Consider the following 23714-nt stretch of genomic DNA (forward strand, 5'->3'; position numbering starts at 1 on the left):
GGGACATGGAGGGAGGGGAGTCTCACACCATGTTGCATCTCAGCAACCCCGAGACCGAGCATAACATGCTTAATTCAAGCAAAAAAAAATCTGCCAATGGACAAGTTAAAATTATCTTGGTAACATTTCTTGAAATAAGATTTTCCAGATATATTGACAAAAATCAGTTCTTACGGTGGGGGGGTGGGGGCTGAAAAGTTCATAGGCTGACTAAGAGGGAGTTCTTCCACAGCAATGAAACTGTGCATACATTAAATTCAACCTCTCCTGATACTAGTTGCAATGTTTCCTTCCAGATAAACCCACACTGAATAAATAATTTAGGACTTTGAAAAGTAGTACCAGAGACATTTGGTGAACCATCCGTGGCACTGTGGTCTTATCAAATGTCTGCAGAAAAAGGGCTTAGCCCCCAAGGACATTCATACTGACATGGTTGCTATGGATGATGCTCCAGCTTTATCAACTGTGCAAAACTGGGAAGAGGAATTCAAGAGGGGTAGGGAGAACGAGAAAGGGGTGAAAAGCAAGCATTTTCATGAAATGTCTGTAGTACTACTTTTCAAAGACCTAAATTATTTATCCAGTGTGGGTTTATCTGGAAGGACACCATGCATTTAGTATCAGGAGAGGTTGAATTTAATATATGCACAGTTTCATTGCTGTGGAATAACTCCTTCTTAGTCAGGCTATGAACTTTTCAGCCCCCCCACCCCCCCATATATCTCACTGAAAAGTTTCTCTTTAGGTGATTCTGTCTTATTTTAAGTGATATGAGGTCTTTGAACTAGAAATGAGACAAGTACACTTAATAGGATTTAGATTTTTTACGGTGCAAATGGGCAAAATATCTTGTCCAACCCATTTAGCATGTTTGCCCTGATGAATGTGCAATACGGGCATTCCTGCCACAAGGCGCAAAATTATTGGGAGGAGTAGAATGTGATTGACTAAACCTGAAACTGGTTGCGGTGGCTGATTTGCTGTCTATATTTATCTGGTCTTAAAGGCAGGTTTGAACTGGAACAGCTTCACCCTAAACTGGCTGAGGAGGCGGGGCTTAGGCCCAACCAAAGGCAACGCACAGAACCAATCTGTTCTGATCACATCAACATTTATGGAATGACCCAAGAAAAAATAATACAGACGTCTGTCCTACCCACAATGCCATTAGAGAACTTCTAGATGAATGAGGGGCTGATCTGGGTCCAGTCACAGGAGGAGTCATCAGTACCTTCTATGACTAAACTCCACTTACGGTGCATTTACGTCTGGATCATTCCAGTCACTGTTCCCATCAGCGCTGATGTATCCCAGAGCAGTTTTTACAGCATACTGTTTCCATGACGACAACCAGTAGCAGACGCAAAGTCCTCATTTAAACAGGGCGGTCTCCAAGACTTTGACCCATTGTCATTTGTGCAGGAAATCTGAGTTGATCACCTGTGACACAAACAACAATAGCATATGCAGTTTTAGTGCATGCAAGTAAATTTGCACCCATTATTTGTGATCTTAGTAAATCAGGCCCTTGGTGTCAGAGTAATGGTTACATTTATCTTAAGGTAAGGGAATGCATGACACCACCAGGTATGTGTAAATCTACAGGATGTACTAAAAATAATATAACCAAGTTACAGACGTCCTCTTTCTGTCTGTGTACAACTGTGTAGGTTTGTGCCCAGAGTTTTGTCTCTCAGGCAACGGTTCCACATTGGCGATACAGTAAGTGACAAGAACATGCTGTATTTTTGTTTATTCCTCCTACTCATGCTGCACAATGCCAGTACAAGAGAAAAATATCAAAGAAGACAAGGTTTATGCAGATAAATAAACCACCATACACTGACAGAATGAAGTGAAGACTGGACAGAATACTATTGGACAGCTACGTTCAGACCAACCATAGAGCCCACTTGTAACTCTAACACAACTATGGAGAATTTCATTAGATGTGAATATTTACCCTTAAAGCAGCGTCTGACTTTCATCACATGTTTGTTCAAATATGTCCAACCCCAGTCAGATCCTAATTCTCTCTACTCCATTCGTCTGTCTGTGCTTCTGCCCCTGAATCACTTCCCTCACAGTGAACAACTTCGTAGATGACTCCATCATAAACACAGTCTGTCTGTTTACAGAACTGTTGCACCCTCAAAATAAACATCCAGAAACATGTCCATCTTTGTTTTGCAACTTTTATTAAAAAATACGTCCCAGTTCAGCACAAGCACATTTAACTTAAGCCTGAATACATTACGTTTTCGTCACTTCCTTTTTTATATTTTCTGACGGCGACATTGCTTTTCTTAAAGGGTAAGTATAACGAATTTTCTCCCTTCAAAAAAAATAAGGTAGGTAATGTTTTTAACCATTTTACCAAAAAGACATGAATTGAATTACATTCTTATTTGAAGTAAATTATATTTCACTTGGCACCATGATATCAAATCAGCAAGAAATGTGAAATTATGAACTCAATATGTTTCGGTGCGCTACAGAACAAACCCAAATGTCACTTTGGCTTTTTTGGAAATTTTGTCACAAAGTGCATTGTGGGAAGTGGAAGTGGTTTCTCACAGATTCAGGTATTAATCGCTCCAGATGGTTCCACCTTAAACTCCTCCAGTCCACCAGGGTTGTTTTCCAGAATGAGTCTAGTCAGTGGATGGAGGTAAAGGACACATTTGGACAAACATGTGGGACCAAAGTCAGATGATGATTTTAGATGAGTTAACACTAGTACTAACCCGGTCCATAGTGTAGTCCAACCATTAACTGGAATCCAGTTATGCCATGTTTCCACAACGTGGTATCGGCTTGACTCAACTCGGCCTTTTTGCGTCTCCATTACGAAAAAAGACCTGGAATCTGGTACCCGGTACTAGTTTTTTGGTATCACCTCCGCCGAGGTTCCAGGACTGGGGACCAGATACTAAAAGGTGACGTGTAAACACTGCAGACCACCGATTGGTCAGAGAGTCGTCTCTGTGACCCACCATTTTACAAAAAACAGATGTGGAAGTTGACAGTAAATATAGCATGATGACAGCCTGTAAAACTACACCATGGTTTGTCGAGGAGGTTCAGACGTAAAAATTCAGCATGAGCTTGACGAGACGACACGCAACGAGTGAGTTTATCACCGATCTCTGAGCAGACAACATGGAAGTAACATGCCGCATCGCTATGACGTCCAGGTACTGTAAAGTTGGTAGTATCCTGTAATGGAAACGGTCTCCAGGAATAGGACCTGGTACCCGAGTCGAGCCGGTTCCACATAGTAGAAACACAGCATTACACTGTGTGTATTATGTATGTGTATTTTCAGGGCTTATGACATCGTCCAACAGTTTGACTCCCTTTTCTTCAGTCTGCTCCTGTTTTATGTAGTCACAGATTTTCAGTTTTAGCTAATTAAAGCTAAAATCCTCTTTTTCCCATTATGTTTACAGCTGTTTCACAAGTTCATCAGTTCACATGTATTTGATTACCTCTGCCAAGGAGGTTATGTTTTTGCCAGGGTTTGTTTGTTTGTCTGTTTGTTTGTTTGTCTGTCCGTTAGTGTGCAACATAACTCAAAAAGTTATGGACAGATTTGGATGAAATTTTCAGGGTTTGTTGGAAATGGGATAAGGAAGAAATGATTAAATTTTGGTGGTGATCGGGGGGGGGGCACTGATCAGCCTTGGCGGAGGTCTGCGCTCTCCGAGTGCTTCCAGTTTATTATTGTGTTGGATCAGCTACAGTGGAACACATAACAAACCCTTTGTTTCCTGCAGCTGGTGAACAGCTAAAGTGATATAACTGATACTTGTCATGACATTTTCTACCCAACTAATGGTTCTGTTCATGATTCATAGAACCGGAGAAAGTTATTTCTGACAGACTTATGCAAAGTGGCTTCATGCAGGTTTTCTTTCAGGTTAAAACATTTACAACTGTGTGCTTTAATCCAGTCACATTAGCCAACATAAATGTGTATTTTCACGTCTTAACACTGTCTTTGTATGTCATCAGTAAACTTTCCTCTCATTTGGTCTGCACACAGTCTACAGGTTGTTGGTTTAAGAAAATGTTGCATATTTTGCTTTTAAAATAAGGTCATGGGATGAAAATTAGCCCCAGTGTTCCGACAACAAACTACACTGTCTGTCCTCTGTACGGCTCCGTTCACAGCAGGTCTGAATGCACCTTTCCGATTTTTGGGTGAAATCTGATTCTTTTGTGTGTTCATTCATATTCCACATTAAATGCGACTTCTGTCAGTTTTGAGTCTGAACTGAATGTGACCCTGAAGTGACCCACATGCACTAAAGAGGTCCTGATGGAATATGAGACCACGCAGACACACACTGTGTTTACAGAAGGAAATAGGGTTTTCCTCCACTCCTCCTCTTGGGACGAACAACTGTGACGTTTGTCACATTTCAATGACATAAAGGTCGGATAAATGCGACCTGGACGTGTGACAGGTTAAAATGCCTTGTTTTTTGTAATTTAAAAAGCGCATTATTTCTTTGAAATGTTCTTCATGGGTCATTAATAGGTCTACTTGTTCTCAGGTATTATTACAGCTTTATATAAATTGGTACAGGTTAAGTATAATTACATTTATATTTAATTAATGAGAGAAAATACAGGTTTATATAAATGTAATATTACATTTAAAATTGTTTATAAAATCATTACATATTTTGTTTAAAAACCTAATGCATTTACAAATGTTTTATTTTAAACAAGCGATACACTGTTTTGTTCAATGTTTCATGCCTGGTCGATTGATGCTGTCTAGGAGGAAGTTGGTGTATGCATGTGCGTCGTTGAGAAATTTGTTGTAATGGCGGCTGTTGAATAAACCATGGACGAGTGAGGACACGTAGCGAGTTGGTGGTCTTTTCAGTAACACACACAAAACAGCCATCTCCCTCGAACGTCCAGGCGGAGAGCACAACAGACGTTTAGACTGAAGTCACACTGGACAATATCAGATCTGTATCAGATTTAGGACCACATATGAAAGTGGTCCGGGTCAGATTTAGGACCACATATGAAAGTGGTCCGGGTCAGATTTAGGACCACATATGAAAGTGGTCTGGGTCAGATTTAGGACCACATATGAAAGTGGTCTGGGTCAGATTTAGGACCACATCTGAAAGTGGCCTGGGTCAGATTAGTGCTGTTCAAACTGTCTTTAACAGATCACACCCAGGTCACATATAGACAAACACTTCAGATTTGGGCCACATCTCCCTACAGTCTGAACGTAGTCTATGTTTTGTACGTCACAGACATGAGGCTAATTAGTAAATGACATTTTGCAGGGTCATCGATCCAGAGTTGTTCTGACTGAAAGCCTTTGTTTTTAATTGATTGACTGATTTGTATGGACTGATTACATTGACCTAAATACCTTCTTTTTCAATAAATGACTCTTTCATTTGTTTGTCCTGTTCAGATGTGCAGACCACGTCTCAATAATACAGTTCCCTGCACCTCCATTTCTAATGGGTCGTACCAAACCAATCCAATCACAGGCTTTAAAGTCTATGTCTGGCAATCTGTAAGAAAGTTAGAAGCACATTTGTCTGGTTTCCAGGTCCTTTTATTCTGCACATTATACTGATGTTAAAGCCAGTGGAGTCGAGAACGCGGAGTAATTTAAGGTCGAACGCTGTGATTAAATTTTAAATGGCTGTGGAGTTTGGAAGCTTGACGACACAGGCCACAGGGGCTGGTCCACAAACACTAAATGTCAAGGAAAGAACAGGACCGGGTCTGTCCTGATCCCTTTTACTGCTCACACTTTGTCAGCAGCTGCCAAATGGAGCGGCAGCAGAACAGCATTAGTATTTCAAGGTGGATGTTCTGTTATCAAGGATCATTTCTCACTTCTTGGCACTTTCAAGGAATTTTTTTTGTCAGACATGTTTGACAAATGTTTGACATTATTGGATACAATGTTATGAGATACATATGCAAAAGATGAAACAGATTAATCATCCCTGTTTGATTTTCGAGACAATAAGAAGCACTTACTGCCCAGCAGCCACACACACATAATATATGTGTCCAGGGTTGACAGGATTATTGATTACAAACTCAGCAATGTTCCGACAGCGTGCAGGTACTTTGGTGCAGAATTCATTTTCCATACCATTAGTATCAGTGCATACACTAAAAATTATTTGGTTTTTTTTTACGAAGATAAAAAAAAAAAAAAAACTTAGATTTCAAAGTGTTAGATAATATATCTTAAGTGTTAATTTCTTATTTTAAGTGTTCATACATCTGTACACATGTTTATTGATAGATTTAACAATCTAAATTCAAGAATTCTTGTCCAGTGAAATTCTCTTGCTGCATGGACAGATATTTCACTGGTTTTAAGGACCTTTTTCCTCAGATTTAGTGTTTTTATCTTGTTTTTAGACACCTCTTTTTTCAGTGCATCAGTGCAACAGAGCCCTCACACCCGTCAAAACCTCTGAATACAAGATACATTTCAGTATTCAGTGTTCACAAACAAACAGCATACTACTGTTATTTTTTTTTATTAGTCATTTTTATTTTTACTTACAAAATCACAACAACAAACTACAAGTCACCAGAAATAAACAAACATTAGGCAAAAAAAGGCAATAGCCACAAAGGAAAAAAAACAAACAAAAAAAACTGAGAGATGACAATAGACAAGAACCAACACAATCGACAAAAATCATGAAAAAGAAAAACAAAGCAAAACACAATAGCCAAAATATACATGTATGTATACACACACACACACACACACACACACGTTAGAAGACAGTAGACAGAAAACAAAGAGACTAGACAGAGAAAAAACAGAAAAATTAAGGGACAATAGACAAAAAAACTTTTTTTTTTGTCATCCTTCTGTTTTTAAATCTAAATTTCACATCAGTGGAGCCTAAGAACTAAATAATCTATGAATCTCTCGCTCAGGGAAAAACTCCAAATATTTCTTTAATGGTAATACTTCATATTGGAGAATGTCTGGCCCTGTGGTGCATTTTTAAAGCTCTGAAGGCTTGGGATCCATTAGCAAAATGTTCTAGTGGAACAGATGACAGGGCTTTTTTTGTGTGCAATAACTCCAGGAGGATGATGAGCTCACATGGCACCGAGCCACTGGAGCTGCCTCCGTCTCCTTGGAGCTCTATAGTTTGAATTAGAGGTTGGTGCATCACAGCTGTGGTGGAGATCACAGACTGATGCACCACCCACAGACATGGACGTCAGGTTCCTCACATGTGCAAAAAAAAACAAAACACAGATGCAACCTTTCAATATGTGATGTAGAATGATCATAATAATGGACTGGAATTATTTAAGACTTTTCAACACTGCAAAAAAATGAACATCTGACGTAGATAAACTGACTTGAATTTGGAATATTTATCTTGAAAGACCTTTTTTTTTTCTTAGATTTATTTTCTTATTGAGACTTAAGCTTGTTCAGATTATTTGACTTGTTCCAAGAATTTTCATCTTGAGCTTAACCCCACTGAGACATTACAACTAATTTAAAACAAAATTCATAAAAAAAAAACAAGCTCCATTGTTGGGGATGAGTATGGAGGACACAGGAAGTATTTACCCATAAGACATTTTTTACTTGTTTTTTGCAGTTTTGTCTATACATTACTATTGAGTCATTACATCTTTTTACATTTTCATAAGATATAAATATACACTACCAGCCAAAAGTTTTAGAACACCCCAATTTTTCCAGTTTTGTATTGAAATTCAAGCAGTTAAAGTCCAATGAACAACTTGAAATGGTACTAAGGTAAGTAATGAACTGCCAGAGTTTAAAAAAAATAAATAAATAAATAAAAAAAAAAAGGTAAGGTTACACAAAACTGAAAAATAATGTACATTTCAGAATTATACAAAAAGGCGAACAAGAAATGGGTTAACAACTGAAAGCAGTTCTGCAGCAGTGGAGGTTGATCAAGCCTGGAAAGTTGGTGCTACCAGTTCCTCCAAGTGTCCCAACGTTTCTGAATTCCTTCAACCCCCTGTGTCTGCAGAGAAGTAGTGTTGGAACACACTTTGGTACCATACCGTTATGAGCATTATTTGAACAGTATTGTACTGCAGAAAGCGTGTTACTATAAAAATGGAAAAGAGGAAAAGGCAATTAACAATAGAAGAGAGACAACCCATCAGAACACTGAAAAATGTAGGTCTGACCTACAGAGAAATGTCCAAAAAAGTCCAGGTGTCAGTAAGTCCAGTTTCCTTCACCATCCAACGGCACTCAGAAACTGGACTGGGAAATGCTGACAGGAGGAGGTCTGGCAGAACCAAAGATACAACAGAATCAGAAGTAGAGTTTATGAGAGTCAACAGCTGGAGTGAGAGGAGACTGACAGGACAACAGCTGAAAGCACAGAGAAGATAGTGGTCATAGTAAGCAAGTCTCAGTTTCAACTGTGAAGAGAAGACTGAACAGTTGCAGGTTTGATGGGTCCAGTTGCAGCAGAAAGCCACTGCTGAGACTTCAGAATAAGAAGAAGAGGCTTGGCTGGGCCATGAAACACCGCCAGTGGACTAGTGAAGACTGGAAGAAGGTGTTATGGACATGGCTTCCATCCCACACCAAACCACCAAATATTCATACACCAGTGTGGGCGACACCGGAAGTAAGGTGGGTGAAGTGTCCTGCCCAAGGACACAACGGCACATGACTGGGACAGAGCCACAGCTACCATATGTGCAAAGCATGTGTTCATGTGGTAAATATGGAGAAAGAACATTTCCCCACAGCAGGAAATGTTCTTTTTGCATCCTCTTTGATACCACTTGTTGCACCCTATCATCCATCGTCCATCTTTGGGTTGGCGGCAGCAGCAGAACATAGCTATAGGATGAACTTGGGGTGGTCCACATTGAGGGCACGGAGCTAAAGGGAAGGGAAGTATCCTGTTCCCCTCAAAACATCTCACCAGGTGTTCTTCCATCACAGTCTGATCGAATGTGAGATCACATGGTGAGATGTCACAGCAGAGACCTTCTGTAAAGGCTATGAAATACACCGCAGTCAGAGCTTCCCCACGTTCATGGACTGGAGGAGGATCTGCTTGGCATCTGAAAAAAAGAAAAGAAATCTGCTGGAACAGTAAGGGTGCACTGCTCTGTGGAACACGGTCATACAGAGAATCATGTACAGAAACATGAGAAACATCATGATCAAGTGATCCAGTGATTACCCCCAAGGCTCAAAACCTCAACAAACTTGCCTGAAGGTGTTCCTGCTGACATCCGTGGCTCTGACAGGTGCAGACAGGCTGAAATCCTCAGACGTCTAGGTACTGCTTGTGTAGCAGGGCCTGGACGTGGTCGATGTGTTCATCCATCAGCCAATCTCTGGAGCAGAAACCTGAGAGCAAGTGTGATGAATCCTTCAGACGACTGGAAACCTCAGTCAAAGACAGACGACCTCTCTTTGAGCCTTGGCCGCTGTCTCAGACACCAGTATCACCTCGTCCTCAGTAACACATGCACACTACTGACCTGCAAAAAAAAGACAAATAACAGTTCCGCTCTGAAGAAGGAAAACAAATAGGGTTAAGGTGCATGTATACGTACCTCTAGGTTTGTCACTCAGCAGGTCCTCACCTGGTGGTACCTGGCTGTGGAAGTCAGTCTTCGCTGGGGTGGGAACAGGAGAAGAAGGGGAAGGGGCTTGAACAGGGGAAGGCTGTTCATGCAGATCTGACACTTTGGCTAAGGTTAAACTTAACAACAGATATTTATGTTCGTCACCATGTTTATGGAATGACTTTTCGTGACATCTTGCGATGATAAATAAACAATCCATTGAATTTGTGATTTAATGGAAAAACCAACATTACGCACTTCGGTTTTTTCAACATTTAGTAAATATTGTTACAGTTTTGCACATATATCCAATAGAACAGTGACTAGTGTTTGCTTTCTCATTAACATTGGTCTGGAGTTCTTGCAGATAAAAACGTCCACAACAGGTCAAACAAAGGTTAGATCACAAGAAAGAATCCAATTTAGAACTGTTGGCCTTAGAGCATCTGCTGTCACTGGAGTTGATAGAATAATACAATGTTTTTCGACCTTGGGGTTGGAACCCCACGTGGGGTCGCCTGGAATTTCTAGTAATTGATAAAAATAATTTTTAAAAAAATAAATAAATAAAAAAGCTGGGAAGAGAGTCTTAGCATTGCAATTACAGAGCAACAGTGGAACTCTGCACTGACCCTTGTTCACTTGTCTTCGATTTTTGCTAGGCATAGATTAATTCAATACAAGGTTATTTACAAGATTCACTACACTAAGTCACAATTAGCCAAGATTTATCCCTCTGTAAGTGACGAATGTGGCCGATGCCATCTCTCTCCTGCCGATCATTCACATATGTTCTGGGCATGTCCTAACTTGGGACCATTTTGGGCAGAAATATTTAACACACTAACTGAAGCATATGGTTTTTTTGTTGCTCCCAATCCTATCTCGGCAATTTTTGGTGTCTCCCCTGCTTCAATTCTACCAAAAGCGCTGAAGCGGGCTATAGCATTTACCACACTCTTAGCCCGAAGGTTGATTCTACTTAATTAGAAGGTCTCCCATCCCCCTTCACATGTCCGGTGGGTACGTGAGGCGCTTTACAATCTTAAGGTTGAAAAGTTGAGATTCTCTCTTCGAGGCTCAATTAAATCATTTCATACCACTTGGGATCCATTTTTACATTATTTTGATTCTTTAAATTTTCCTCAGAATATAGATGATTAAACATCATTGAGAAAGAGGGGAAAGGAGAGAAAAGGAGGGAATGAGAAATTATGTGTAGTCTTTTCCTTTCTTCTCTTATTTCTGTATACTATACTACCTTTTTTTTATGATTTGAGTTCCTTTATCATTATTTATGGTTTCTGTTTTTGATTTTCTTTTATGTTTTTCCTTATTTTTTATTTATTGATTGATTGATTTTATTTATTTTTTTTTTTTTTTTTTGGCCTGTGGGTTGGGTGGGTGGGAAGGGATGGGTGTTGACAGTCAGATATGTCATTCTTGATTGCGCATTGACTGTTACGAATTGATATAATGTCTGTTGTGTTCATTGAAAATGTTCAATAAATATAATTGGGAAAAAAATAAAATAAAAAAAAAACAAAGTAATAAAAATGTATGGTGAGTTGAGAGAGACAATCCCAATACATAAAAGACATGACAAATTCTGAAGCTGAAACTGAAGCACTGTGGTTTCTGTTTATCTTTCAGATGTTCATTGTGGTCAGTTTCAGATGCTGCAGCTCTTTCATAATTCATAGTTTGAGTTCTTGTTTGTTCAGTATTAATTGTCAGCCTTGTAAATCACAGCTGGACTGACTGTACATACCTTGACCAAGGAAAATAAAATTCTCCCTATGTGCAGTAATCTACACCTGGCTTTACTGCCTCCATCCATAATAATATACATTATATAGACTAAATGTTGGGTAAAATTAATGTTTATTTGCAACATAGTATAGCAAACTATTACATGATCAAAAACAAATTAATTTTAGCCAAAAAAAAAGTCTTTGTTTTGAATGTCTGGGATCGCCAGGAATTTGTGATGTTGAAATGGGGTCACGAGCCAAAAAAGGTTGGGAACCACTGGAATAATACGTTAAGAACTGAGTAAGAAGACAGGGCGGATAGCCTGAAGAGAACAGGTGTCAAGAGCAGGCCACGCCCACAAACGCCCACGGAAGTACAGGAAACAAAATGATGAAGGAAAACGAAACAAAACCAGGGGATTTCTCATTCTTGAATTTATGTACATTGTTTGAAATGACATAATCGTACATGTATAAGTTAAATGCATAAGTATATCACTGACTGTATGTGATGTTTCATGGTCTAGGTAGGATGACCTTCTATAAGACATTCTTAATCCCAATGAGTTTTTCCTGGAGAAATAATGGTTAATATGATAGAAAAATCTCAAATGCTCATGGTGATAAGATTTGTGAGGTTTAGTGTATTTAGGGATGTGAGTCCCGTCCACTGAGGCCGATTCCATACACATCTGGATACGCTGACAGTGATACTATACATTAACCATACAGTGAAGCCCCCTGCCCATATGATGAGATACAATTCACCCCTGTTCACGATGACATTCATTAATGATTTGACAATGATTTGACTTCATACAATGTGATTCGGTTGAATATGACGCGATTTAAAATGATTCAACACAATACAAAGATTTTTCCAAGTCCACATCTAGTTCCAAACATCCCAGTTCTTCTGTCCTCTGTCTGTCCCTGTGAAGGATGGATTTAATACTTGATAGTTTTCTATAAAACAAACCAATGAAACCAACTGAAAAAGAAGGTGAGATTCAATCTGGTCTAGACACAGGATGGTTTTATTCCTAATAAACACTAAATCAGAAACATTTTTATTTGTTTTTTTCATTAACCCTTTCATGCATGAATTATGACAACCTTAATCAAGATTTTATTCTAGACATTTAGGCATAAAAAAACAAACAAACAAACAAAAAAACTATGCGATTGATTTTTTATGATCCTATTTTTCATGGAGTTACCAAAATGTCCACTCAACTGGACACCATGCGTTTAATGTTAGAAGCAAAGAAACATGTATTTACTGTATTTACTGTGAGAAAACTATGAAATAAATGCTGATAATCTGATGTTTTCTCACATTTTAACATGCCTGCATGTATATAATATGCAAAAAAAAAAAAATTTGTCTAACAAATCACAGTTTTTTACACTCAAACATGTTACTGCAGATCAGGTTTATCTAGAGCAGCAAAGTTGCAGTAATGGTATGAAATGCAGTTTATGGGACGGTGCATAAGTGTCCACTGTGTTGGCTGATATGGAACTGAAACAACAAAATCCATGAATATACAAGAGAACACCTTTGAACAGCTTTCCACTGTAGTGACCACTGTGCATGAAAGGGTTACATCTGTTTTTAATCTCATTCTCTACTTATACAATACATTTATTTAAGCAATTTCTTTTTGGCCTCAATAAAAAAACACACAGTCCATTCATAAAAAGTCCTTCAGTCCTTTTCTCAGGTGCTTTTACTAATACTGCTCTCTGTCTGTCATTTTACAGTGTTTTACAAAACACTTCTAAACCTTAACTATTGAGTATTCCCCAGCAGAACCAGGCAGGGTGGAAACTCAGGTTCAAAGGTGGTTCTAGGAGTCAGAACCACAGGGAAGGGAGTGGATCTCTCACTGAGGTGATGCAGCTAATGAGGATGTTGGTGGTGAAGGATGATGCCAGGTTGTCACAGGCAGACGGAAATGACATCCAGATGTACCGCTCCTTTAAGTCTTCTGAGCCCCACAAACTGAGTTCCTTAACCAACTGCTTGTCAGAGTTAAAGCAGTGGCTAAATGATAACAGCCTCCAACTGAACTCCAGCAAAACACAGACCCTCATTATTGCCCCAGACAGGGCTATCCCAGGGATTAAACAGCACCTCGGTGACCTGAGCTCTTCGGTGAAGACCAAACTGAGGAATGTGGGTGTCATCTTTGACCAGGACATGAGTACTACTCCAAACACCTGGTGAAGAACTGCTTCTTCCAACTTCGCAACATCTCCAAACTCAGGTCTATGGTGTCCATCAATGAGCTTGAGATGATCATCCATGCATTTGTGTCTTCTGGCTTAGACTACTGTAACAGCCTGTTCACATGCTTAAACAGAAGGAGCTGGCCCGTCTACAGTTTGTCCAGAACTCTGCTGCCAGGCTTCTGACCCACACGAACAGGAGAGCCCACATCACTCCTGTTCTTAAATCACTCCACTGGCTCCCTATTTTATATCGCTTTCATTTTAAAATTCTGGTGCTAACTTTCCGGGCTTTACATGGCCAGGCCCCTGTGTGTTTTACTGGTATTTTAATTGTATTTTATTTGTACTGTTTATTTGTACTTTGCACTGTAAAGCACTTTGTGACTCTGTCTGTGAAAAATACTCTATAAATAAAATTTACTTACTTACTTACCTACTTAGAAAGCAGACTATCACAGACAGAAAAGCAGGTGGGGTTACCAGGGCTAGGGCGAGGAGATGTAGTCAAAACAGGCGGGGTCGGAAACAGGAACACAGGCACCAGAAAACACTGGAAAGTCTGGAAGGATCCAAAGACAATCTGACAATGGGTGGATGAATCTGCCCAGCTGACTGAGGACAGCTGGGCACAACAGGTGAAGCAGATGTGGTTGATGAGGTGAGGTAAGGTGAGACCGCAGTAAGAAAACGGTGGCAATCTTATCTTTGTTCATTTCTGTTTCAAATCATCCACAGCCAAAAGATCAAAGACTTAGATATTGATCTAGGTTCATGCCAGTGTTTCCTCTCCGTCTGTAACAGTGATAGATGAGGCAGCCTTTGTGCAGCTTTAACAAATATTCAAGTTTGGCTGCAGCACAAAAAGCCTTCCTTCTACTTCATCATAACAGAAGGCCTCTGATCCTTCTGCCTTACCCTCTGTGGCTGTGTACGTTCCTTAAACCCTTTATGAACGTCTCAGACAGATGCAGTCGAAACGCTTCTGTACGTTTCCCATGTTGTCATGTCTGCGGCCCTAGGGCCATACCAGGCTACTGCGGCCGCCTGCAGCTCGTTATCTCAGCGAGCGAAGCCAAGGAGCTGTCAGCGGCAGTCAGCAGTGACACAAACCAGACACTGGTTGTTCCCGAGGTGCAGCTTCAACACAGCTGCAGGAAACAGTAGGACACAATGGACCAGGCAAAATCACACATTACATCCATATGATGACAGAAATATGGAGCATTTGAGTCGATACATTTTTTTGAAAAGCTGAATCACTTTTCAACTTTTTTTCCCCGCTTCCTTAAAGAAATATTTAATAATAATAATAATAATAATGATAATAATAATAATAATAATAATAATAATAATAATAATAATAATAATAATAATAATAATAATGGATTAGATTTCTATAGTGCTTTTTTGGCCACTCAAAGCGCTTTACATTATTGATCCATTATTCCAGTGTTTTTCAACCTTGGGGTCGGGACCAAATGTGGGGTCGTCTGGAATTCAAATGGGGTCACCTGAAATTTCTAGTAATTGATAAAAGGAAAACAAAAAAAAAAAAAAACTTACTAATATAAAATTTATAGTGAGTTGAGAGAGACAATCACAATACATCAAAGACATGACAAACTGTGAAGCTGAAACTGCAGCACTGTGGTTCTGTTTATCTGTCAAATGTTCATTGTGGTCAGTTTCAGATGCTGCAGCTCTTTCATAATTCATAGTTTGAGTTCTTGTTTGTTCAGTATTAATTGTCAGCCTCGTAAATCCAAGCTGGACTGACTGTACATATCCTGACCAAGGAAAATCCAATTCTCACTTTGTGCAGTAATCTACACCTGGATTTACTGCCTCTGTCCAGAATAATATACATTATATAGACTAAATGTCCTCTAAAATTAACCTGTATTTAAAACATAGTATAGCAAACTATTACATGATCAAAAACAAATTAATTTTAGCACAAAAAAAAGTCTCAGTTTTGAATGTCTGTCTGGGGTTTGCCAGAAATTTGTGAAGTTAAAATGGGGTCATGAGCCAAAAAAGGTTGGAAACCACTGCATTATTCATTCGCTCTCCCATTCCCCCTCTGGTGGTGTTAAACTACACCTGTATCCACAGCTGTCCTGGGGCAGACTGACTGAAGTGTGGCTGCCCATTCACTCCTACGGCCCCTCCCACCACCACTGAACATTCATACACATTCATACATTCGCATATGCATTCATGTGAGGATAGGAGGGTGGAGTGTCTTGCCCAAGGACACAACGGACTGCCTGGGACAGAGCAGGATTCGATTATTGGACGACCTGCTCTACCTCCTGAGCCATGGCCGCCCCCATAATATTTCTTGTGCGACCTTCAGAAAGACTTATAATCTAAAATGTAATAACACACGCTTAAAACAAGCCTTTTATGAAATAATTCTAACTAGTATGGAGTGAGTGGAGCAGTGGTCAGTACTGTGGGAAAATCAGCCAGTGTTGGACTGGGTCTGCATGGGTTCTGTCCAGGTACTCCAGCTTCAGTACCATGCAAAGACTTAGGGCCTGATTTACGAAGATCACAAATAATGGACACAAATTTACTTGCTCGAGCTAAAAAATGCATGTGCTATTAATTTGCGTGTCACAGGTGATCTACTCAGATTTCCTGCACAAATGTCAACAGGTCAAAGTCTTGGAGACCGCCCTATTTAAATGAGGAGTTTGCACGTGCTACTGGTTGTCGTCATGGAGACAGTACACTGTAAAGAGTGCTCTGGGATACACCAGCACTAATGGGAACAGTGAGTGGAATGATCCAGATGTAAATGTACTGTAGGAGGAGTTTAGTCATAGAAGGTACTCATGACTCCTGTGACTGGACCCAGATCAGCCCCTCATTCATGTAGAAGTTCTGCAATGGCATTGTGGGTAGGACATACTGTACGTCTGTATTATTTTTCCTTGGGTCAAAAATGTTTTTGTAAAAAAATAAGTCATCATGTGCTGAACACAAAACAAATAATAAAAATTAAAGCTGAAATATAAAACACTATAAATATATTCATATAATAGTTTTATTGTCAATCATCTTGTTGAAACTTTGGTAACATTTGAAGAACATTTATATTTTATATGATTCAAAATGAGTTTATTTGAGTAGATAAGGAATTATTTTATGTTGATGAAATGTTCATGTATTAATTAATGACCAATTTTTTTTATTTTTCTTATCAATGAAAGAATGCACTTTCAGTTTATATTTTGCATTTTAAAAAAATTTGTCACTTTTTATATATTACAGTTAAATATATGTCCTTTGTTTACAAAGTTTTGAAAATATAAACAGACACCTTTGGCACAGGAACAAATTTTGCCAATTTTTTTTTTTTTTCAATCAAAAATGCTGAAGCGAGAGTTGGGGGTACTTGGATAAAAAAAAGTCTATTTCAGGGGGTACTCCACTGTAAAAAGTTTGAGAACCACTGGTGTAAAAGATGTAACACTTATTGAAATATTAATGATGATGTTAAAGTGGAGTTTTATTATATTGCACTCGACTCCATATTCATGTATCATTTCCCATGTTAACATGAAAATGTCAGACATTGTTATTTACACATGAAATTCCTGGAACCTATGATTTTTTTTTTTTTTTTTTCACAGAAAATGACTCTTACATCTTCAGTTGTCTTTTTAAGGTGTTGTTTTAACACTGTTTGCTCAGATCCTCTTGGTCCATTAGCACTCAACACCACAGCTTAAGTAACGACACACCTGAAGTGAATTTTTTGCAGCACTTTACAGCTCAGTAATAATATGATAAAGATGGAGTAAAACACTGGAAATACACAGGTAATGATGTAGTAAATACCACATGACAACTCCAGTGATAAGAAGTAGAAATGGCAGAAAATGGTACAAATGATGCATTTAATGTTGTGAGTTTGGTGGAAACACCTGTGGTAAGATTCTAATAATAACCATGAACCAGAACTGAAAATGACTAAACTGCCTGTTTCTACTTAATTTCATGTTAATATTAGACTAAACTAAACATAAATGTGGCACCAACCTTTTAATGAGTTTTCTCGTATAGTAACAGGATGGAGTTTGAGACCTGGCCAACAGAGCAGTGTAATAATAATAATGGATTAGATTTCTACAGCTGTCTATTTTCAAGACACCCAAAGCACTTTACATTATTGATCCATTAGTCATTCACTCTCACATTCCCCCTCCGGTGGTGGTAAAATACATCTGCATCCACAGTTGCCCTGGGGCAGACTGACAGAAGTGTGGCTGCCAATTCACACCAAACGGCCCCTCCCACCACCACCAAACATCCATGTGCATTCATACACCAGTGTGAGTGACACTGAAGGCTAGGAGGGTGAAGTGTCTTGCCCAAGGAGCAGGAGCAGGATTCGAACCACCAACCGACGGCCCGCTCTACCTTCTGAAAAATGGCCGCCCTGAAGTAAGATCCCATCAAAAGGAGAGAAACGTGATCAAACTGTCCAAATAAAAAGGGCAAAGTGCATGTGAAAGTATGCATTACACATACAGACTAGTGATAGACTAGACTAGGAAAAACTGTCAACCTCAGTGAGCGATAATCTGATGTATTACATCCAATCAATCAATCTAATTGTATTTATACAGTGCCAAATCATAACAAAAGTTATCTCATGACACTTTACATATAGAGTTGGAATAAAGCAGACTCAGGCCAGTTCGCAGACACCAGCAGGAGTGAACAGTAATGAGTGGAGACAGAGGAAGGAAAAAGCACCTTTAACAGCAAGAACCTGGAGCAGAACCAGACTGTGGAGGATGGACGACTGACAGGACCAGATAAAGGGTTAAAGCTGTGTTTTCCAACCTTGGGTCGGAACCGAATGTGGGGCCATCTGGAATTCAAATGGGGTCGCCTGAAATTTCTAGTAATTGATAAAAATAAAAAATAAAAAGTTACTAACAAAAAATATATGGTGAGTTGAGAGAGACAATCTCAATCCATAAAAGATGAACTGTGAGTGTGAAACTGCAGCACTGTGGTTCTGTTTATGTGTCAAATGTTCATTGTGGTCAGTTTCAGATCCTGCAGCTCTTTCATAATTCATAGTTTGAGTTCTTGTTTGTTCAGTATTAATTGTCAGCCTTGTAAATCCAAGCTGGACTGACTGTACAGATCCTGACCAAGGAAAATCCAATTCTCCCTTTGTGCAGTAATCTACACCTGGATTTACTGCCTCCGTTCATAATAATATACATTATATTGACTAAAAGTCCTCTAAAATTAACGTTTATTTGTAACATAGTATAGCAAACTATTACATGATCAAAAGCAAATTAATTTTAGCGAAAAAAAAAAAAAGTCTCCATTTTGAATGTCTGGGGTCTGCAGAAATTTGTGATGTTAAAATGAGGTCAAGGGGCAAAAAAGGTTGGGAACCACTGGGTTAAAGAGAGAAGGTAAAGGAAGAGAAAAGAGAGAGAGAGAGAGAGAGAGAGAGCAGGATATTTGTTGTAGCGTAAACACTGAGAAAACTCACCAGAATAAACTGACAAGAAGGAACTACTCCATAGTATTAAGGCCGGTGGGTCTGGAGAGAACTGGGATATCATGAGGTGAAACATCAGTCAGTCTGGGGGTCTGATCCCACCTCCTCTGTCAGTCTGGGGGTCTGATCCCACCTCCTCAGTCAGTCTGGGGGTCTGATCCCACCTCCTCTGTCAGTCTGGGGGTCTGATCCCACCTCCTCTGTCAGTCTGGGGGTCTGATCCCACCTCCTCTGTCAGTCTGGGGGTCTGATCCCACCTCCTCTGTCAGTCTGGGGGTCTGATCCCACCTCCTCTGTCAGTCTGGGGGTCTGATCCCACCTCCTCTGTCAGTCTGGGGGTCTGATCCCACCTCCTCTGTCTATGGTGTTGTTGTTCTGCTCATTCCTTCTCTCCTGCTGGCTGCGAAGAATGTTGGCATTTGTTCAAAGTATGAATTATTACTGTGCACAGCATGTGTTCTTCTGGAGCCAGTTTGAAATGTGGAAACAAAGATCAAGAGCCTTATGTTCAGTGAACCTGGTGGAGAGGAAGAAACCAAACAGCCTGAGGCAAACCCACATATAGGAACAGACGGGAGAAATCCAAGTGTAACAGGAGAGGCTGATGTGTGTGAGTGTGCAGACAGTCCGAGGGAACAGCTGGAGAACCATCAGAGTCCAAACGGGTCATCAGTCAGCTCTCAGAGGAACAAACGGGAAAACATATTGTCACAAAGCAAATTATAGCTGGAATAAAACAGGATGTTTTGTGTTTTTGTATTATTATTTGGACAGCTGACTGACCAGGGAGATAACTAACTAGACCTTATGTAGAAGAGCTCGCTTGGGAAGGAGTTCAACCCCTGCACCCATAGCCACTTTAAACAACAGACCCCGCTGACTTTCTCCTCTTTCCCATATCGGTCGCTGTGTCCGCTACAACTAAGTGTTTTTGTGATACGTCTGCCTTTTTTTGTATGTTTTTCTTTTCTATCTGATGTCCATGTGTCTGTTTTGATGTCGATCTGTGTGTTTTTGTGATCATTTCTATGTACAGTCATGTGGAATCCAAGGTTATAATAGTTTTGGATTTTTCATTATAGTTTAGTTTTATTTAGTTTTGACTTTTTTTTTCTCTGATTAGTTTTAATTCGTTTTTAGAGCAGGTTTGTTAGTTTTTATTAGTTTTCTCTTTTTTTTCTAAATGCTTAGTTTTAGTTTGGTTTTAGTATTTTAATTTTCTCGTCTTCTTTGCCATCGTATTCAAATAAATTCCAGACAGGACTCTGTTTTCTCCCAACTTTAGTCTCCATGTTTCCAGGTAGACTGGGGATAAGAAGACAACTTTAAACGACAAGTGATGAGAAGTGACAGACCGTGAAGTGTCGTATGGTGCCACTAGCTAAAACTGCTCAAGTGAAATAAATCGATTTCGTATCAATCCAACATTGACAAAAACGAAAACGAAGGGAAATTTATCCATAATTTTTATCCATTTTAGTTAGTTTTGTAAGCACACAATGCAGTTTCAATTAGTTATCATTTTTTTCTTTTAATTATAGTTTTTATTTATTTCAGTTAACGAAAATTTTTTTTCAGCTCTAGTTTTTGTCATTTCGTTAGCTTTTGTTAATGATAATAACCTTGGTTGAAACAAATATCCCTTCTGGGACGAATAAAGTCTAAGACCACAGCTCAGCCTCTGTGTCCTGCATTCACAATTCATCAACTAAGTTAGTTAATGAACCCACTGAACCATTTGCACTGTTAAAGGTTAAATATGCACAGCTCATTCATATTCATGTGTTTGTGCTGGCGTCTGTTGTGTGAAGCTCTTCTCAGTTTCCATTAGACATGCATGTGTTCCATCAGGACAGGCAGTGTCACGGTGAAATCAGGGGTATTTACAAAAAGATTGAGGTCATAAACCTCAGAATCACAAATGAAACCGAGTATCAAACTCATGGATGGCTGACAAATTAAAGTTTTCGTTAAAATTATCATCTACTTATTACTAATTAATTTAATCCATTTGACCTGGAGAGACTATTCTGTAAATTATACTGAGACACTGTGTGGTTTTATTCATTCATTCATCTTCTGAACCTGCTTTACCTGCAGGGGTGGAGCCTATCGTAGCAGGGGCGGAGCCTATTGTAACTACCTATGGGCAAAGGCGGGGTTCGTCTGTTCATCACATGGTCGACATATAGAGACGAACAACCAATCATTATCACATTCACACCTGTGGGTGATTTGATACTGATATGATAATCTATAAATGGGTATTATAATATTAGTGGATAAAGGAATAAGGATGGATTTTATTATTATTATTATTATTATTATTATTATTATTATTATTATTGTTATTATTATATTCATATAAAATAATTGCTATTATTTACATAGAGATCTTAAGGAATAGAGATTGGGGGTAGGAGTGTATAAGTTTTTACTTTTTCCCACTCCTTTTTGAGCATGTTTATTTTTACTTACTTACTTACTTACTTACTTACTTACTTACTTACTTACTTACTTACTTACTTACTTATTTATTTATTTATCTCTTTTCAATTTGTTTACTTATCAGCCTTTTATGTATGATTACTGATATTTTGTTAGTTGGTTTTGTTTTGATTTCACTGTCTACATGTTCAAAATAAAGATTACGGAAGAAAAAAAAAAGATTAACCAATGAACCTATCAGTGCATGTCTTTGGATGGTGGGAGGAGCCAGAGTACCCAGAGAGAACTCACGCCAACCATGGGGAGAACATGTAAACTCCACACAGGAAGGTCCCTGGTTGGAATGGAACCAGGCTCTTGTTGCTGTGAGGCATCAGTGTTAACCACCCCTGTGTGACTTTATTGTCATATAAATTAATATGAATAATAAATGAATCAATAAATATCCCTTTTTTATTCATTAACTTTGGAAAGTGAAAATTAAATAACACTGGTCTTCAGGTAAAAGGCTTCCAGAATAATTACCAAATGTGAGTTACTAATAAAGACTAGTCCTAAATGCTGGTTGGTTGTAGTTTCACAGATACAGTCTGGGCTCCAAATGTGAAACTGTAGAATTAATGATAGAATGGGTTTAAATCTAGATGAATATTAGTGTCAGATCTACCAGATCTACATCAAACACTGTCTGCACATGACAATACATGGACTGAACAGGTTCTATCAGTGGAACATTTACACATCTATTGGATAAATATACGTAAACCAACATATATGTGTAAGAACACACCATCATGTATAATGAAAACATGAACTAAACAAGTGTTCAGAGAACGCAAACCTCCACCAAGCATCCCAAACGGCGTACATGTGTCAATCGACTATTTCTTTTTAAATTAAACAGTTTCAAGGTTGTTCCATACAGCAGAAAAATTACAGTCAAACATGGTAATACATTTTTATAGGTTTTAAATTTTTATAGTTATAGTTTGATTGAATGAAAAGATTTGAACTATAGGTCTTCAGTACAGGGGGTCTGTTATTTATTTATTTATTTATTTATTTATAATGTTAAAATGTGTCGTAAGTGGGATTTTCAATGTTAAATTGAAATGTCCACAGAGTCCACCTTCCACTGTGAATGTGAATGTGGACAATTTTGTGCCGGATACAAGATATTTTTATAAGCTACAGGTGGATCAAATTAGAGGCTAATCGGAATCGTTTTGAATTTTTTATGAATTTTTGAAAATTGCTCAATGATGAGAGATAGGAAAATTGTAGATTTTCTGACCTTGCTGTGACCTTGAACTTTGGTCTACTTGGCCCAAAATTTAATGGGTTGGTCCCAGGGCCTAGGCCTATCTGTGGGGAAGATTTGGTAAAGCTGGTTATGATAGTTTTCCCGTAAAGTTGCTAAAAAACAAACAAACAAACAAGCACGCAAAGCAAAGTGATCACAATACCTCCTGGTGAAGGTAACAACATTTCATTTGTTTTCTGACTCATCATATTAATTTTTATTATTATTAATTATTGATTTAGCACATTGAAAGCCTGAAGCAGATATTTTCTCAGACATTGTAGAACAGTGTAACAGACAGCGGTGTGTTAGTTGCTTCAGTGGGCTGTGTCGTTAAACCAGGGGTTTACTTAATGTAAATGTTTGGGAACAGATTATTTCTGTGTAACGAGCCGTATGTGTTTGAACAGCCTGTGATCGCAAACAAGGCTGGATTTAAACCTGGAACAGTCTGCCATATTGGACCTAAACACAGCAGTCTGTTGGATGAAACAAGGTATATGCCACAGCTGATGTCTGAGAGGGAGGACCTACCTGAGTTTATGTTCCTGGGATCAACAGAGGATCATGTGGTCATTACTGCTCTGAGTCCACGGTGCAGGGCTGGGATGTTCTTTCTCAGAAAAGCTACGCCTCATATTGAAACAGTAAGAACCTGGTCTGAGCTGCCCCAGACCAGCAGGCCTGGATCATACATAAATTCCTGACTGAGGGTAAAATGGGCAGATGTTTAGTCATGTGTATGTGTTATTCAGCCACTCTTCATGAAGACTGAAATCAGTAAATGTCATGAAAC

The 23714-nt window shown here is 38.9% G+C and overlaps 1 long non-coding RNA gene across 1 annotated transcript; it reads left to right on the forward strand.

The window, feature by feature from the left end:
- The first annotated feature begins 5926 nt into the window (after positions 1-5926).
- Positions 5927-16536, forward strand: LOC115418070 (uncharacterized). The gene is made up of 3 exons (XR_003935244.1): positions 5927-5940; positions 7214-7218; positions 16163-16536. It is a non-coding gene; the product is annotated as an uncharacterized LOC115418070 (long non-coding RNA).
- The last annotated feature ends 7178 nt before the right edge of the window (positions 16537-23714 follow it).

This window comes from Sphaeramia orbicularis, chromosome 4, assembly GCF_902148855.1.
Source record: "Sphaeramia orbicularis chromosome 4, fSphaOr1.1, whole genome shotgun sequence".
NCBI lineage: Eukaryota > Metazoa > Chordata > Actinopteri > Kurtiformes > Apogonidae > Sphaeramia > Sphaeramia orbicularis.